Below are 18,222 nucleotides of genomic sequence, written 5' to 3'. Positions count from 1 at the left end.
GTACACTAACCATCACAGCCCGACATACCTCCCACTGTACAGTAACCATCACAGCCCGACATACTCCCACTGTACAGTAACCATCACAGCCAGACATACCTCCCACTGTACACTAACCATCACAGCCCGACATACCTCCCACTGTACAGTAACCATCACAGCCCGACATACTCCCACTGTACAGTAACCATCACAGCCAGACATACCTCCCACTGTACAGTAACCATCACATTCCGACATACCTCCCACTGCACAGTAACAATCATGTCATATACATCCCACTGTTCATTAACCATCAAACCCCGACATACCTCCCACTGTACAGTAACCACCACACTCCGACATACCTCCCACTGTACAGTAACTATCACGAAACTAAATACCTCCCACTATACAGTAACCATCACGGTCTGACATACCTCTCACTGTACAGTTACCACGACACCCCGACATACCTCCCACTTTAGAGTAACCATCACTGCCCGACATACCTTCCAGTGTACGGTAACAGTCACGGCCAGACATACCTCCCACTGTACAGTAACCATCACACCCCGACATACCTCCCACTGTACAGTAACCATCACGGTCCGACATACCTCCCACTGTACAGTAACCATCACACCCCGACATACCTCACACTGTACAGTAACCACCACGGTCTGACATACCCCCCACAGTACAGCAACCATCACGGCCAGACATACCTCCCACTGTACATTAACCATCACACCCCGACTTACTGCACACTTTACAGTAAGCATCACAGTCCGACTTACCTCCCACTGTACAGTAACTATCACGGCCCGACATACCTCCCACTGTACAGTAACCATCACAGCCCGACATACTCTCACCGTACAGCAACCATTACAGCCCGACTTACCGCACACTGTACAGTAAGCATCACAGTCCGACATACCTCCGACTGTACAGTAACCATCACTGTCCGACATACCTCCCACTGTACAGTAACCATCACGGCCTGATATACCTCTCACTGTACAGTAACCACCACACCCCGACATCGCTCCCACTGTACAGTAACTATCACACCCCGTCAAACCTCCCACTGTACAATAACCATCACGGCCCGACATACCTCACACTGTACAGTTACCACCACACACCGACATATCTCCCACTGTACAGTAACCATCACACCCAGACATTCCTCCCACTGTACAGTAACCATCACGGCCCGACATACCTCCCACTCTCCAGTAACCATCACGGGCTGACATACCTCTCACTGTACAGTTACCACGACACACCGACATACCTCCCACTTGAGAGTAACCATCACTGCCCGACATATCTTCCACTGTACGGTAACAGTCACGGCTGAACATAGCTCCCACTGTACAGTGACTATCACGGTCTCACATACCTCACACTGTACAGCAACCATCACGGCCAGACATACCTCCCACTGTACAGTAACCATCACGGCCCGACATACCTCCCACTGTACAGTAACCATCACAACCCGAATTACCGCACAAAATACAGTAACCATCACAGCCCGACATACCTCCCACTGTGCAGTAACCATCACAACCCGACATTCCTCCCACTGTACAGTAACGATCACGGCCCGACATACCTCCTACTGTACAGTAACCATCACACCCCGACATACTCTAAACGTACAGTAACCATCACGGCCAGACATACCTCCCACTGTACAGTAACTATCACGGTCCGATATTCCTCCCACTGTACAGTAACCATCGCACCCCGACATCCCTCCCACTGTACAGTAACCATCACAGCCCGACATATCTCCCTCTGTACAGTAACCATCACGGTCTGACATACCTCACACTGTACAGTAACCATCACACCACGACATATCTCCCACGGTACAGTAAACATCACACCCCGACATACCTCCCACTGTACATTAACCATCACGGCCCGACATACCTCCCACTGTACAGTAACCATCACACCCCGACATACCTCTCACTATACAGTAACCTTCACACCCTGACATACCTACCACTGTAGAGTAAGCATCAAACCCCGACATACCACCCACTGTACAGTTACCAACACACACCGACATACTTCCCACTGTACAGTAACCATCACACACTGACATTCCTCCCACTGTACAATAACCATCACACCCCGACTTACCGCACACTGTACAGTAACCATCACGGCCCGACATACCTCCCACTGTACAGTAACCATCACGGTCTGACATACCTCCCACTGTACAGCAAACATCACCGCCAGACATACCGCCCACTGTACAGTAACCATCACGTTCCGACATACCTCCCACTGCATAGTAACCAACACGTCACGATATACATCGCACTGTTCAGTAACCATCACACCCCGACATACCTCCCACTGTACAGTAACCACCACACCCCGACATACCTCCCACTGTACAGTAACCATCACAATCCGACATACCTACCACTGTACAGTAACCATCACGGCCCAACATACCTCCCACTGTACAGTAACCATCACAATCCGACATACCTACCACTGTACAGTAACCATCACGGCCCAACATACCTCACACTGTACAGTAACCATCACACCCCGACATACCTCCCACTATACAGTTACCACCCCACCCCGACATATCTCCCACTGTACAGTAACCATCACACCCTGACATTCCTCCCACTGTACAGTAACCATCAAACCCCGACATACCTCCCACTGTACAGTAACTATCACACCCCGAATTACCGCACACTGTACAGTAACCATCACATTCCGACATACCTCCCACTGCACAGTAACAATCACGTCCCGATATACATCCCACTGTTCAGTAACCATCACACCCTGACATACCTCCCACTGTACAGTAACCACCAGACTCCGACATACCTCCCACTGTACAGTAACTATCACAACCCAACATACCTACCACTGTACAGTAACCATCACGGCTTGACATACCTCCCACTTTACGGTAACAGTCACGGCCAGACATACCTCCCACTGTACAGTAACCATCACGGTCTGACATACCTCCCAGTGTACAGCAAGAATCATGCCCAGACATACCTCCCACTGTATAGAAACCATCACACCCCGAATTACCGCACACTGTACAGTAACCATCACAGCCCGACATACCTCCCACATTACAGTAACCATCACGGTCTGACATATCTCCCACTGTACACTTACCATCCCACCCCGACATATCTCCACTGTACAGTAACCATCACTGCCCGACAAACCTCCCACTTTACGGTAACAGTCACGGCCAGACATACCTCCCACTGTACAGTAACCATCACGGTCTGACATACCTCCCAGTGTACAGCAAGAATCATGCCCAGACATACTTCCCACTGTATAGAAACCATCACACCCCAAATTACCGCACACTGTACAGTAACCATCACAGCCCGACATACCTCCCACTGTACAATAACCATAACGGACCGACATACCTCCCACTGTACAGTAACCATCACGTTCCCACATACCACCCACTGTACAGTAACAATCACGTTCCGACATACCTCCCACTGTACAGTAACCATCACACCCCGACATACCTCCCACTGTACAGTAACCATCACACCCCGACATACCACCCACTGTACAGTAACCATCACGGCCCGATTTACCTCCCACTGTACAGTAACCATCACGACCCGACATACCTCCCACTGTACAATAACCATCACGGCCCGACATACCTCCTACTGTACAGTAACCATCACGACCCAACATACCTCACACTGTACAGTAACCATCACGGTCCGACATACCTCCCACTGTACAGTAACCATCACACCCCGACATTCCTCCCACGGTACAGTTAATCCCACACACCGACATATCTCCCACTGTACAGTAACCATCCCACCCAGACATTCCTCCCACTGTACAGTAACCATCACGGCCCGATATACCTCCCACTATACAGTAACCATCACGGTCTGACATACCTCTCACTGTACAGTTACCACGACACCCCGACAGACCTCCCACTTTAGAGAAACCATCACTGCCCGACATACCTTCCACTGTACCGTAACAGTCACGGCCCGACATATCTCCCACTGTACAGTAACCATCACACCCCGACAGACCTCCCACTGTACATTAACCATCACATCCCGAATTACCGCACACTGTACAGTAACCATCACTACCCGACATACCTACCACTGTACAGTAACCATCACGGCCCGACATACCTCACACTGTACATTAACCATCACACCCCGACATACCTCCCACTGTACAGTAACCATCACGGCCCGACATACCTCACACTGTACATTAACCATCACACCCCGACATACCTCCCACTGTACAGTAACCATCACGGTCCGACATACCTCCCACTGTACAGTTACGACCACACCCCGACATATCTCCCACTGAACAGTAACCATCACACCCTGACATTCCTCCCACTGTACAGTAACCATCACGGTCTGACATACCTCTCACTGTAAAGTTACCACGACACCACGACATAGCTCCCACTTTAGAGAAACCATCACTGCCCGACATACCTTCCACTGTACCGTAACAGTCACGGCCAGACATACCTCCCACTGTACAGTAACCATCACACCCCGACATACCCCCCACTGTACAGTAACCATCACACCGCGACATACCCCCCATTGTACAGTAACCATCACACCCCGACATACCCCCCATTGTACAGTAACCATCACACCCCGTCATACCTCCCACTGTACAGTAACCATCACAGCCCGACGTACTCCCACTATACAGTAACCATCAGGGCTCGATATACTTCCCACTGTACAGAAACCATCACAGCCCGACATACCTCCCACTGCACAGTAACCATCACGGCCCGACATACCTCCCACTGTTCAGTAGCCATCACACCCCGACATACCTCCCTCTGTACAGTAACCGTCACACCCCGACATACCTCCCACTGTACAGTAACCACCACACCCCGACATACCTCCCACTGTACAGTAACCGTCACGGTCCGACATACCTCCCACTGTACAGAAACGATCACACCCCGACATACCTCCCTCTGTACAGTTACCACCACACCCCGACATACCTCCCACTGTACAGTTACCGCCACACCCCGACATACCTCCCACTGTACAGTAACCATCACACCCCGACATACCTCCCACTGTACAGTTACCACCACACCGCGACATACCTCCCACTGTACAGTAACCATCACACCCCGATATTCCTCCCACTGTACAGTAACCATCACGGCACGATCTACCCCCCACTCTACAGTAACCATCACGGCCCGACATACCCACCACTGAACAGTAACCATCACACCCCGACATACCCCCCACTGTACAGTAACCATCACACCCCGACATAACTCCCACTGTACAGTAACCATCACACCCCGACATACCCCCCACTGTACAGTAACCATCACACCCCGACATACCTCCCACTGTACAGTAACCATCACACCCCGACATACCCCCCACTGTACAGTAACCATCACACCCCGACATAACTCCCACTGTACAGTAACCACCACGGACCGACATACCTCCCACTGTACATTAACCATCACGGCCAGACATAACCCCAACTGTACAGTAACCATCACACCCCGACATACCTCCCACTGTACAGTAACCATTACGGCCAGACATACCCCCCAATGTACAGTAACCATCACACCCCGACATACTTTCCACTATACAGTAACCATCACCGCCAGACATACCTCCCACTGTACAGTAACCAATACACCCCGACATACCTCTCACTGTACAGTAAACATCACGGCCCGACATACCTCACACTGTACAGTAACCATCACGGTCCGACATACCTCACACTGTACCGTAACCATCACGGTCCGACATACCTCACACTGTACAGTAACCATCACAGTCCGACATACCTCCCACTGTACAGTAACCATCACACCCTGACATACCTACCACTGTACAGTAACTATCACGGCCCGACATACCTCACACTGTACAGTAACCATCACACCCCGACATACCTCCCACTGTACAGTTACGACCACACACCGACAAACCTCCCACTGTAGAGTAACCATCACACCCTGACATTCCTCCCACTGTACAATAACCATCACACCCCGACTTACCGCACACTGTACAGTAACCATCACTGCCCAACATACCTCCCACTGTACAATAACCATCACGGTCTGACATATCTCCCTCTGTACAGCATCCATCACAGCCAGACTTACCTCCCACTGTACAGTAACCATCATGGTTTGACATATCTCCCACTGTACAGCATCCATCACGGCCAGACATACCTCCCACTGTACAGTAACCATAACACCCCGACATACCTACCACTGTACAATAACCATCACGGTCTGACATATCTCCCTCTGTACAGCATCCATCACAGCCAGACTTACCTCCCACTGTACAGTAACCATCACGGTTTGACATATCTCCCACTGTACAGCATCCATCACGGCCAGACATACCTCCCACTGTGCAGTAACCATAACACCCCGACATACCCCCCACTGTACAGTAACCATCACACCCCGACATACCTCCCACTGTACAGTAACCATCACGGCCCGACATACCTCCCACTGTACAGTAACCATCACAGCCCGACGTACTCCCACTATACAGTAACCATCAGGGCTCGATATACTTCCCACTGTACGGTAACCATCACAGCCCGACATACCTCCCACTGTACAGAAACGATCACACCCCGACATACCTCCCACTGCACCGTAACCTCCACACCCCGACAACCCTCCCACTGTTCAGTAGCCATCACACCCCGACATACCTCCCTCTGTACAGTTACCGTCACACCCCGACATACCTCCCACTGTACAGTAACCACCACACCCCGACATACCTCCCATTGTACAGTAACCGTCACGGTCCGACATACCTCCCACTGTAGAGTAACCGTCACGGTCCGACATACCTCCCACTGTACAGAAACGATCACACCCCGACATACCTCCAACAGCACAGTAACCTCCACAACACGAAATCCCTCCCACTGGTCAGTAGCCATCACACCCCGACATACCTCCCACTGTACAGTACCATCACAGCCCGACATACCTCCCACTGTACAGTAACCATCACACCCCGACACACCTCCCACTGTACAGTAACCATCACACCCCGATATACCTCCCACTGTACAGTTACCACCACACCCCGACATACCTCCCACTGTACAGTAACCATCACACCCCGACATACCTCCCACTGTACAGTTACCACCACACCCCGACTTCCCCCCACTGTACAGTAACCATCACAGCCCGACATACCTCGCACTGTACAGCAACCATCACACCCCGACATACCTCCCACTGTACAGCAACAATCACGGCCAGACATACCTCCCACTGTACAGCAACCATCACACCCCGACATACCTCCCACTGTACAGCAACAATCACGGCCAGACATACCTCCCTCTGTACAGTAACCATCACACCCCAACATACCTCCCACTGTACAGTAACCATCACGGCCCGACATATCTCCCACTGGACAGTAACCATCACGCCCGACATACCTCCCACTGTACAGTAACCATCACGGCCCGACATACCTCCCACTGTACAGTAACCATCACGGCCCTTCATACCTCCGACTGTATAGTAACCATCACACCCCGACGAACCTACCACTGTACAGTAACCATTAAGGTCCGACATATTTCCCACTGTACAGTAACCATCACGGCCAGACATACCTCCCTCTGTACAGTAACCATCACACCCCGACATACCTCCCACTGTACAGTAACCGTCATGGTCCGACATACCTCCCATTGTACAGTAAACATCACCTCCCAACATACCTCCCACTGTACAGTAACCATCACACCCCGACTTACTTCACACTGTACAGTAACCATCACACCCCGACTTACCTCACACTGTACAGTAACCATCACACCCTGACATACCTCCCACTGTCCAGTAACCATCACGGTCTGACATACCTCCCACTGTACAGTAACAATCACGGCCGGACATACCGCCATCTGTACAGTAACCATCACGGCACGACACACATCCCACTGTATATTAACCATCACACCCCGATATACCTCCCACTGTACCGTAAACATCACGGCCCGACATACCTCCCACTGTACAGTCACGATTACGGCCAGATATAACTCCCACTGTACAGTAGCCATCACGGCCCGATATACCTCCCACTGTACAGTAACCATCACGGCCCGACATACCTCCCACTGTACAGTAACCATCACGGCCAGACATACCTTCCACTGTACGGTAACCATCACACCCCGACATACCTCCCACTGTACAGTAACCATCACATCCCGACATACCCCCCACTGTACAGTAACCATCTCACCCCGACATACCTCCCATTGTACAGTAACCATCTCACCCCGACATACCTCCCACTGTACAGTAACCATCACTGCCCGACATACCTCCCACTGTACAGTAACCATCACCCCCCGACATACCTCCCACTGTACAGTAACCATCACTGCCCGACATACCTCCCACTGTACAGTAACCATCACACCCCGACATACCTCCCACTGTACAGTAACCATCACTGCCCGACATACCTCCCACTGTACAGTAACCATCACACCCCGACATACCTCCCACTGTACAGTAACCATCACGGCCTGACATACCTCCCACTGTACAGTAACCATCACGGCCCTTGCGAACCTACCACTGTACAGTAAACATTAAGGTCCAACATATTTCCCACCGTACAGTAACCATCACGGCCAGACATACCTCCCACTGTACAGTAACCATCACGGCCAGACATACCTCCCTCTGTACAGTAGCAATCACGGCCAGACATACCTCCCACTGTACATTAACCATCACTGCCGGACATACCTCCCATTGTACAGTAACCATCTCACCCCGACATACCTCCCACTGTACAGTAACCATCACTGCCCGACATACCTCCCACTGTACAGTAACCATCACATCCCGACATACCCCCCACTGTACAGTAACCATCACACCCCGACATACCTCCCATTGTACAGTAACCATCTCACCCCGACATACCTCCCACTGTACAGTAACCATCACACCCCGACATACCTCCCACTGTACTGTAACCATCACGGCCCGACATACCTCCCACTGTACAGTAACCATCACAGTCCGACAGACCTCCCACTGTACAGTAACCATCACACCCCGACATACCTCCCACTGTACAGTTACGACCACACACCGACAAACCTCCCACTGTAGAGTCACCATCACACCCTGACATTCCTCCCACTGTATAATAACTATTACACCCCAACTTACCGCACACTGTACAGTAACCATCACTGCCCAACATACCTCCCACTGTACAGTAACCATCACGGTCTGACATACCCCCCACTGTACAGTAACCATCACACCGCGACATACCCCCCATTGTACAGTAACCATCACACCCCGACATACCTCCCACTGTACAGAAACCATCACAGCCCGACATACCTCCCACTGTACAGAAACGATCACACCCCGACATACCTCCCACTGTACAGTAACCATCACGGCCCGACATACCTCCCACTGCAGAGTAACCTCCACACCCCGACATCCCTCCCACTGTTCAGTAGCCATCACACCCCGACATACCTCCCTCTGTACAGTAACCGTCACACCCCGACATACCTCCCACTGTACAGTAACCACCACACCCCGACATCCCTCCCACTGTTCAGTAGCCATCACACCCCGACATACCTCCCTCTGTACAGTAACCGTCACACCCCGACATACCTCCCACTGTACAGTAACCACCACACCCCGACATACCTCCCACTGTACAGTAACCATCACGGCACGATATACCCCCCACTCTACAGTAACCATCACACCCCGACATACCCCCCACTGTACAGTAACCATCACACCCCGACATAACTCCCACTGTACAGTAACCACCACGGACCGACATACCTCCCACTGTACATTAACCATCACGGCCAGACATAACCCCAACTGTCCAGTAACCATCACACCCCGACATACCTCCCACTGTACAGTAACCATTACGGCCAGACATACCCCCCAATGTACAGTAACCATCACACCCCGACATACTTTCCACTATACAGTAACCATCACCGCCAGACATACCTCCCTCTGTACAGTAACCAATACACCCCGACATACCTCTCACTGTACAGAAAACATCACGGCCCGACATACCTCACACTGTACAGTAACCATCACGGTCCGACATACCTCACACTGTACCGTAACCATCACGGTCCGACATACCTCACACTGTACAGTAACCATCACAGTCCGACATACCTCCCACTGTACAGTAACCATCACACCCTGACATACCTACCACTGTACAGTAACTATCACGGCCCGACATACCTCACACTGTACAGTAACCATCACACCCCGACATACCTCCCACTGTACAGTTACGACCACACACCGACAAACCTCCCACTGTAGAGTAACCATCACACCCTGATTTTCCTCCCACTGTACAATAACCATCAAACCCCGACTTACCGCACACTGTACAGTAACCATCACTGCCCAACATACCTCCCACTGTACAATAACCATCACGGTCTGACATATCTCCCTCTGTACAGCATCCATCACAGCCAGACTTACCTCCCACTGTACAGTTACCACCACACCCCGACATACCTCCCACTGTACAGTAACCATCACGGTTTGACATATCTCCCACTGTACAGCATCCATCACGGCCAGACATACCTCCCACTGTGCAGTAACCATAACACCCCGACATACCCCCCACTGTACAGTAACCATCACACCCCGACATACCTCCCACTGTACAGTAACCATCACGGCCCGACATACCTCCCACTGTACAGTAACCATCACAGCCCGACGTACTCCCACTATACAGTAACCATCAGGGCTCGATATACTTCCCACTGTACAGTAACCATCACAGCCCGACATACCTCCCACTGCACCGTAACCTCCACACCCCGACATCCCTCCCACTGTTCAGTAGCCATCACACCCCGACATACCTCCCTCTGTACAGTAACCGTCACACCCCGACATACCTCCCACTGTACAGTAACCACCACACCCCGACATACCTCCCATTGTACAGTAACCATCACACCCCGACATACCTCCCACTGTAGAGTAACCACCACACCCCGACATACCTCCCACTGTACAGTAACCTCCACACCCCGAAATCCCTCCCACTGGTCAGTAGCCATCACACCCCGACATACCTCCCACTGTACAGTAACCATCACACCCCGACATACCTCCCACTGTATAGTAACCATCACACCCCGACTTCCCCCCAATGTACAGTAACCATCACAGCCCGACATACCTCCCACTGTACAGTAACCATCACACCCCGACACACCTCCCACTGTACAGTAACCATCACACCCCGATATACCTCCCACTGTACAGTTACCACCACACCCCGACATACCCCCCACTGTACAGTAACCATCACACCCCGATATACCTCCCACTGTACAGTTACCACCACACCCCGACTTCCCCCCACTGTACAGTAACCATCACAGCCCGACATACCTCGCACTGTACAGTTACCACCACACCCCGACTTCCCCCCACTGTACAGTAACCATCACAGCCCGACATACCTCGCACTGTACAGCAACCATCACACCCCGACATACCTCGCACTGTACAGCAACCATCACACCCCGACATACCTCACACTGTACAGTAACCATCACACCCCGACACACCTCCCACTGTACAGTAACCAACACACCCCGACACACCTCCAACTGTACAGCAACAATCACGGCCAGACATACCTCCCTCTGTACAGTAACCATCACACCCCGACATACCTCCCACTGTCCAGTAACCATCACAGCCCGACATACCTCCCACTGTACAGTAACCATCGCGGCCCGACATACCTCCCACTGTACAGTTACCATCACACCCCGACATACCTCCCACTGTACAGTAACCATTACGGTCCTACATATTTCCCACTGTACAGTAACCATCCCACCCCGACATACCTCCCACTGTACAGCAACAATCACGGCCAGACATACCTCCCACTGTACAGCAACCATCACACCCCGACATACCTCTCACTGTACAGCAATAATCACGGCCAGACATACCTCCCTCTGTACAGTAACCATCACACCCGACATACCTCCCACTGTACAGTAACCATCACGGCCCGACATACCTCCCACTGTACAGTAACCATCACGGCCCTTCATACCTCCCACTGCACAGTAACCATCACACCCCGACGAACCTACCACTGTACAGTAACCATTAAGGTCCGACATATTTCCCACTGTACAGTAACCATCACGGCCAGACATACCTCCCTCTGTACAGTAACCATCACACCCCGACATACCTCCCACTGTACAGTAACCGTCATGGTCCGACATACCTCCCATTGTACAGTAAACATCACCTCCCAACATACCTCCCACTGTACAGTAACCAGCACACCCATACTTACCTCACACTGTACAGTAACCATCACGGTCTGACATACCTCCCAGTGTACAGCAAGAATCATGCCCAGACATACTTCCCACTGTATAGAAACCATCACACCCCAAATTACCGCACACTGTACAGTAACCATCACAGCCCGACATACCTCCCACTGTACAATAACCATAACGGACCGACATACCTCCCACTGTACAGTAACCATCACGTTCCCACATACCACCCACTGTACAGTAACAATCACGTTCCGACATACCTCCCACTGTACAGTAACCATCACACCCCGACATACCTCCCACTGTACAGTAACCATCACACCCCGACATACCACCCACTGTACAGTAACCATCACGGCCCGATTTACCTCCCACTGTACAGTAACCATCACGACCCGACATACCTCCCACTGTACAATAACCATCACGGCCCGACATACCTCCTACTGTACAGTAACCATCACGACCCAACATACCTCACACTGTACAGTAACCATCACGGTCCGACATACCTCCCACTGTACAGTAACCATCACACCCCGACATTCCTCCCACGGTACAGTTAATCCCACACACCGACATATCTCCCACTGTACAGTAACCATCCCACCCAGACATTCCTCCCACTGTACAGTAACCATCACGGCCCGATATACCTCCCACTATACAGTAACCATCACGACCCGACATACCTCCCACTGTACAGTAACCATCACTGCCCGACATACCTCCCACTGTACAGTAACCATCACGGCCCGATTTACCTCCCACTGTACAGTAACCATCACGACCCGACATACCTCCCACTGTACAGTAACCATCACTGCCCGACATACCTCCCACTGTACAGTAACCATCACCCCCCGACATACCTCCCACTGTACAGTAACCATCACTGCCCGACATACCTCCCACTGTACAGTAACCATCACACCCCGACATACCTCCCACTGTACAGTAACCATCACTGCCCGACATACCTCCCACTGTACAGTAACCATCACACCCCGACATACCTCCCACTGTACAGTAACCATCACGGCCTGACATACCTCCCACTGTACAGTAACCATCACGGCCCTTGCGAACCTACCACTGTACAGTAAACATTAAGGTCCAACATATTTCCCACCGTACAGTAACCATCACGGCCAGACATACCTCCCACTGTACAGTAACCATCACGGCCAGACATACCTCCCTCTGTACAGTAGCAATCACGGCCAGACATACCTCCCACTGTACATTAACCATCACTGCCGGACATACCTCCCATTGTACAGTAACCATCTCACCCCGACATACCTCCCACTGTACAGTAACCATCACTGCCCGACATACCTCCCACTGTACAGTAACCATCACATCCCGACATACCCCCCACTGTACAGTAACCATCACACCCCGACATACCTCCCATTGTACAGTAACCATCTCACCCCGACATACCTCCCACTGTACAGTAACCATCACACCCCGACATACCTCCCACTGTACTGTAACCATCACGGCCCGACATACCTCCCACTGTACAGTAACCATCACAGTCCGACAGACCTCCCACTGTACAGTAACCATCACACCCCGACATACCTCCCACTGTACAGTTACGACCACACACCGACAAACCTCCCACTGTAGAGTCACCATCACACCCTGACATTCCTCCCACTGTATAATAACTATTACACCCCAACTTACCGCACACTGTACAGTAACCATCACTGCCCAACATACCTCCCACTGTACAGTAACCATCACGGTCTGACATACCCCCCACTGTACAGTAACCATCACACCGCGACATACCCCCCATTGTACAGTAACCATCACACCCCGACATACCTCCCACTGTACAGAAACCATCACAGCCCGACATACCTCCCACTGTACAGAAACGATCACACCCCGACATACCTCCCACTGTACAGTAACCATCACGGCCCGACATACCTCCCACTGCAGAGTAACCTCCACACCCCGACATCCCTCCCACTGTTCAGTAGCCATCACACCCCGACATACCTCCCTCTGTACAGTAACCGTCACACCCCGACATACCTCCCACTGTACAGTAACCACCACACCCCGACATCCCTCCCACTGTTCAGTAGCCATCACACCCCGACATACCTCCCTCTGTACAGTAACCGTCACACCCCGACATACCTCCCACTGTACAGTAACCACCACACCCCGACATACCTCCCACTGTACAGTAACCATCACGGCACGATATACCCCCCACTCTACAGTAACCATCACACCCCGACATACCCCCCACTGTACAGTAACCATCACACCCCGACATAACTCCCACTGTACAGTAACCACCACGGACCGACATACCTCCCACTGTACATTAACCATCACGGCCAGACATAACCCCAACTGTCCAGTAACCATCACACCCCGACATACCTCCCACTGTACAGTAACCATTACGGCCAGACATACCCCCCAATGTACAGTAACCATCACACCCCGACATACTTTCCACTATACAGTAACCATCACCGCCAGACATACCTCCCTCTGTACAGTAACCAATACACCCCGACATACCTCTCACTGTACAGAAAACATCACGGCCCGACATACCTCACACTGTACAGTAACCATCACGGTCCGACATACCTCACACTGTACCGTAACCATCACGGTCCGACATACCTCACACTGTACAGTAACCATCACAGTCCGACATACCTCCCACTGTACAGTAACCATCACACCCTGACATACCTACCACTGTACAGTAACTATCACGGCCCGACATACCTCACACTGTACAGTAACCATCACACCCCGACATACCTCCCACTGTACAGTTACGACCACACACCGACAAACCTCCCACTGTAGAGTAACCATCACACCCTGATTTTCCTCCCACTGTACAATAACCATCAAACCCCGACTTACCGCACACTGTACAGTAACCATCACTGCCCAACATACCTCCCACTGTACAATAACCATCACGGTCTGACATATCTCCCTCTGTACAGCATCCATCACAGCCAGACTTACCTCCCACTGTACAGTTACCACCACACCCCGACATACCTCCCACTGTACAGTAACCATCACGGTTTGACATATCTCCCACTGTACAGCATCCATCACGGCCAGACATACCTCCCACTGTGCAGTAACCATAACACCCCGACATACCCCCCACTGTACAGTAACCATCACACCCCGACATACCTCCCACTGTACAGTAACCATCACGGCCCGACATACCTCCCACTGTACAGTAACCATCACAGCCCGACGTACTCCCACTATACAGTAACCATCAGGGCTCGATATACTTCCCACTGTACAGTAACCATCACAGCCCGACATACCTCCCACTGCACCGTAACCTCCACACCCCGACATCCCTCCCACTGTTCAGTAGCCATCACACCCCGACATACCTCCCTCTGTACAGTAACCGTCACACCCCGACATACCTCCCACTGTACAGTAACCACCACACCCCGACATACCTCCCATTGTACAGTAACCATCACACCCCGACATACCTCCCACTGTAGAGTAACCACCACACCCCGACATACCTCCCACTGTACAGTAACCTCCACACCCCGAAATCCCTCCCACTGGTCAGTAGCCATCACACCCCGACATACCTCCCACTGTACAGTAACCATCACACCCCGACATACCTCCCACTGTATAGTAACCATCACACCCCGACTTCCCCCCAATGTACAGTAACCATCACAGCCCGACATACCTCCCACTGTACAGTAACCATCACACCCCGACACACCTCCCACTGTACAGTAACCATCACACCCCGATATACCTCCCACTGTACAGTTACCACCACACCCCGACATACCCCCCACTGTACAGTAACCATCACACCCCGATATACCTCCCACTGTACAGTTACCACCACACCCCGACTTCCCCCCACTGTACAGTAACCATCACAGCCCGACATACCTCGCACTGTACAGTTACCACCACACCCCGACTTCCCCCCACTGTACAGTAACCATCACAGCCCGACATACCTCGCACTGTACAGCAACCATCACACCCCGACATACCTCGCACTGTACAGCAACCATCACACCCCGACATACCTCACACTGTACAGTAACCATCACACCCCGACACACCTCCCACTGTACAGTAACCAACACACCCCGACACACCTCCAACTGTACAGCAACAATCACGGCCAGACATACCTCCCTCTGTACAGTAACCATCACACCCCGACATACCTCCCACTGTCCAGTAACCATCACAGCCCGACATACCTCCCACTGTACAGTAACCATCGCGGCCCGACATACCTCCCACTGTACAGTTACCATCACACCCCGACATACCTCCCACTGTACAGTAACCATTACGGTCCTACATATTTCCCACTGTACAGTAACCATCCCACCCCGACATACCTCCCACTGTACAGCAACAATCACGGCCAGACATACCTCCCACTGTACAGCAACCATCACACCCCGACATACCTCTCACTGTACAGCAATAATCACGGCCAGACATACCTCCCTCTGTACAGTAACCATCACACCCGACATACCTCCCACTGTACAGTAACCATCACGGCCCGACATACCTCCCACTGTACAGTAACCATCACGGCCCTTCATACCTCCCACTGCACAGTAACCATCACACCCCGACGAACCTACCACTGTACAGTAACCATTAAGGTCCGACATATTTCCCACTGTACAGTAACCATCACGGCCAGACATACCTCCCTCTGTACAGTAACCATCACACCCCGACATACCTCCCACTGTACAGTAACCGTCATGGTCCGACATACCTCCCATTGTACAGTAAACATCACCTCCCAACATACCTCCCACTGTACAGTAACCAGCACACCCATACTTACCTCACACTGTACAGTAACCATCACGGTCTGACATACCTCCCACTGTACAGTAACATTCACGGCCGGACATACCGCCATCTGTACAGTAACCATCACGGCACGACACACATCCCACTGTATAGTAACCATCACACCCCGATATACCTCCCACTGTACCGTAAACATCACGGCCCGACATACCTCCCACTGTACAGTCACGATTACGGCCAGATATAATTCCCACTGTACAGTAGCCATCACGGCCCGACATACCTCCCACTGTACAGTAACCATCACGGCCCGACATACCTCCCACTGTACAGTAACCATCACGGCCAGGCATACCTTCCACTGTACGGTAACCATCACGGCCCGACATACCTCCCACTGTACTGTAACCATCACATCCCGACATACCCCCCACTGTACAGTAACCATCACACCCCGACATACCTCCCATTGTACAGTAACCATCTCACCCCGACATACCTCCCACTGTACAGTAACCATCACTGCCCGACATACCTCCCACTGTACAGTAACCATCACACCCCGACATACCTCCCACTGTACAGTAACCATCACTGCCCGACATACCTCCCACTGTACAGTAACCATCACGGCCCGACATACCTCCCACTGTACAGTAACCATCACGGCCCTTCATACCTCCGACTGTATAGTAACCATCACACCCCGACGAACCTACCACTGTACAGTAAACATTAAGGTCCAACATATTTCCCACTGTACAGTAACCATCACGGCCAGACATACCTTCCTCTGTACAGTAACAATCACGGCCAGACATACCTCCCACTGTACAGTAACCGTCACGGTCCGACATA

The sequence above is a fragment of the Chiloscyllium punctatum genome, chromosome 41, assembly GCF_047496795.1.
Source record: "Chiloscyllium punctatum isolate Juve2018m chromosome 41, sChiPun1.3, whole genome shotgun sequence".
Lineage (NCBI taxonomy): Eukaryota > Metazoa > Chordata > Chondrichthyes > Orectolobiformes > Hemiscylliidae > Chiloscyllium > Chiloscyllium punctatum.
Note: the sequence above shows the minus strand (reverse complement) of the source record.